Below are 3929 nucleotides of genomic sequence, written 5' to 3' on the forward strand. Positions count from 1 at the left end.
AATACGGCGAATGCCGGGAAGGTTTCAACGCAAGTCACCGCCAATTTTCTTTTTAGTACAAGTATAATGACTAAATATACCTTCTAACAATAACGCTGTCGGTGAACCATTAAAGTACTACTCCACTTCCTTTTCTGCTTTGTACCCTATCTTTACTATCTCTGTATACTATATTAATATAATACTGTCCATATTGCACTGTGAATAATTACCACAGAGAAAAGGCGAGTTTAATTTTCCACCGTACGAAAGCAAGCCAGCTGGAATACTGTAGAATGGACCATTTTCCTTTTCTTCAATTGCCCCAAACGATATAATATTGTGATACATCTCCAAGGACATCTCGACAGCGGACACACAGAAAGCTTTGGAAATCAAAGAAACGCGATCAGCGCTCTTCTTGCTGTGCCAGAGACGTAGCGCACATTTGAACTATATCCGTGCAGGAAGGAAGTTGCCTCGTTTCTGACGTCAGCAGATACGACAATCAACTGAACGAGGCACGGTTCAACAATAATTGCATTTGTGCTCCCAGCCAGACAGACACGTTAGCGAAATGTGCGGTCAAGCTATTGATTGTGTCAAGATCCCGTGTCCTCGTTCCCTGCGGAGACCGAGAACGTTGTAATAGATTTTTTTTTTGCCTATCAAAACCAGCATTTCGGCAGAAGATTGAGCTCATAATGCGTACCGATATGTCTTCTGCATATTTAGTGCTTCACGTGATGTTCAGACTGAAGGCCTGCACATGAAAGTAAAGTCAGCTTATTCGAGATTTAATTGCAAGATTTATAGTGAAGAATGCTAACATTGTTTAGGATGTGATGATAGTCCTTTAACCGATATTTTTGCGAAATATTTAGGGGGAACAATATCCATTGTAGATATTCCATGTTACTTTCATAATAATAAAACACAGAAGGTGAATATAATTTAAAGCGGTCGTTCCTCGTATGATACTTAAAACCATTTGAAGTAAATCTTGATAACTTGATGTAATTACTGCCAATTCTTTGAGCAGGAACAGTGATATTACTAGTGAAAATTGTACCATAAAAATAATTTTGTGTGCCTCGAGAAAATATTCCAATTTAACCGTTAGGGCTTTTAGAAAGTCGTTGAGATGTATTAATCCTTCAAATTCGTCACGTGGGGCATTTAAATACACTATTCGGTTAGTAGTGTTAAGGGGAACAAATAAGCTAGTCATTTCTCCAACATATGCAGATAATGGAGTCTCCTTCAGCGCCGCCGCACAGTACATTGTGCGCTATTGGTTAAGACAGTGGTCGGGAAACAATGTAGTCAAAAGAATCTACAACATAACGACTGTAATATATTCTGAGTTTCGAATTTTTAAACTTATGCTATATAGTCAGGTACATAATTATTAACTTAATTAGGGTACTCCTCACCTCCACTTTGTTAAAAACATGCTCAGTCTGACTGATGTACTTTTACTGAGATCGATCTCTTCCATTTCTCCCATCCGCACTCGTCTTCTATACTTGTTTCGCCTGTAACCTGTTTGTCATCCCTTCTGCATGTCCACACCATCACAACATACCTTTCTTAGTACTCGAAATTACATCTTCTTTCACTCCACATCTCTCATTAATATTCACTTAATAAACTTGCTGCTTAAGGTTTATTTACACTGTAGGTGCGTTAAATAAAACTTGGTATCATACTTAATAACGGTATTTTTTATTGATAAAATTAAACTGGAAGCTATCCATAAAATTAAGTCATAACGATGACTAGCCGACACTAATGTGAACAATGGCCTTGCACGTCCTTGGAAAGTTTGTGTAAGTGAAGTTTGTATGTAGCTGTTTTTAATTTTAGCCGTGATTCCGCGTTCTCATCAGTAAAATGACTTCTCAATTTACTCTTCATAAGGTTGACGCTTGAAATGTATTGTTCGCATGACTATGTAGACATGAATAAGGAAAGAGTGGCAAACGCAATTTTTTCAGCTGATTGTGTAAGTCAAAACTACTATTTCAGGTGCTGAAAATCAACATATCTTCCTTGTCGAGGTCTTTCAAAGCAGCCCACTTGTGCCGTGAAATAACAAATAATTTCACATTTATTTTTCTCCAATATCCACTACCATGCAACGACAAATTGTAATTTGAGATTGTTGCCAAAAGTCTGGAAAAGTCCTAGACAGATTTACTTCAAAATTTTACACGCTACTTAAATATACATTTGAACCGCCACCGGCTACAAATTTTCGTATATATATATATATATATATATATATATATATATATGAAATATGTAGCCATTGTCCATCCGAAAATTTATTGGATTATGGTGTAAAAATAGGAAAAATGTCGGTCAAGAGCTTTTCGAGATATTTACTAACAATGTTTCCTCTTTATGTATTACATGTATATTTATATACCATATGTACTGAAAACATGTAACCTATGTCAGTCTGAACATTTTGTGGAGTATCGTATAAAAAAATCTGAAATAAGCAGTAAAGATCTTTTTTGAGCTTTCTTCTAACGTTTCCTTTTTGTGTATTATATACACACTTCTATATCACATTTATTAGTACATTAGATTATAATGTAAAAATTTTAACTAAACAGGTGAAGAACATTTCAAGACTTTTGATAACAACTTTTCCGCTTTATATATACCATACATATTTGAAAAATGTGTAGCCTACGTCCGTGCGAACGTTTTTTTATATACATACTTATGCACTGTATATACTAAAAATATGTAGCCTGTGTCTGTCGAGACATGTGTTAGACTACCACGTAAAAATTTGAAATAAATAGGTGGAGAACATTCCGAGATCTTGGTCGTTTAACACATGTCTGGACAGACACAGGCTACATATTTTTAGTATATATAGTGCATAAGTATGTATATAAAATCTATATTTCTGTATGAAGTTTAACGTTGTTACCAAAGATCTCGACATATTCGTAACAGATTTACCTCAAATTTTAACACGATAGTTTAATAAACGTTTGCACGGACCTAGGCTACACATTTTTCAAATATGTATGGTATATATAAAGGGGAAAAGTTGTTATCAAAAGTCTCGAAATGTTCTTCACCTGTTTAGTTAAAATTTTTACATTATAATGTAATATACTAATAAATGTCATATGGAAGTGTGTATATAATACACAAAAAGGAAACGTTAGAAGAAAGCTCAAAAAAGATCTTTACTGATTATTTCAGATTTTTTTATACGATACTCCACAAAATGTTCAGACTGACATAGGTTACATGTTTTCAGTACATATGGTATATAAATATATATGTAATACATAAAGGGGAAACATTGTTAGCAAATATCTCGAAAAGCTCTTGACCGACATTTTTCCTATTTTTACACCATATTCCAATAAATTTTCGGATGGGCACTGGCTACATATTTCATTAATATACGTGGTACAAAAATGTATATATAATACATGTAGGGGAAACGTTAGCAAAAATCTCGAAAAGTTCTTAAACAGTTTATTAGAAATTTTTGAACGATGATCTCATAAAAATTCTAATAGACACTGGATTTATATTTTTTAATTATATGTAGTATTTAAGTACATATTTGGCAGGTAAATCTGAAACGTCGTCAGCAAAATTCTCGAAGAGTTCTTGACTGTTTTTCTCCAAACTGTTACACGGTGCTTTACTGACATTCAGACGGACTTCGAATATACATTTATTTAAATAACAATTTACAGATTTTCTGTTAAAACCAACGGCGTGACGGAAAGTGCTGCGCTGTGAAAATGTGTAGTTTTGTTTCCTTTCCAGCAGTCAATTTTAACAGCGATATCAGGGCATTTAAACAATTAGACAAATTGTTTCTTCCACATATATTATTTCTCCTTACATATAATACAACAATGTGCTGTTTTGTTTCCTTCGCTGGAGTCGCTCGTAAGTGG

Source organism: Schistocerca serialis, chromosome 3 (genome assembly GCF_023864345.2).
Source record: "Schistocerca serialis cubense isolate TAMUIC-IGC-003099 chromosome 3, iqSchSeri2.2, whole genome shotgun sequence".
In the NCBI taxonomy this organism is placed as follows: domain Eukaryota; kingdom Metazoa; phylum Arthropoda; class Insecta; order Orthoptera; family Acrididae; genus Schistocerca; species Schistocerca serialis.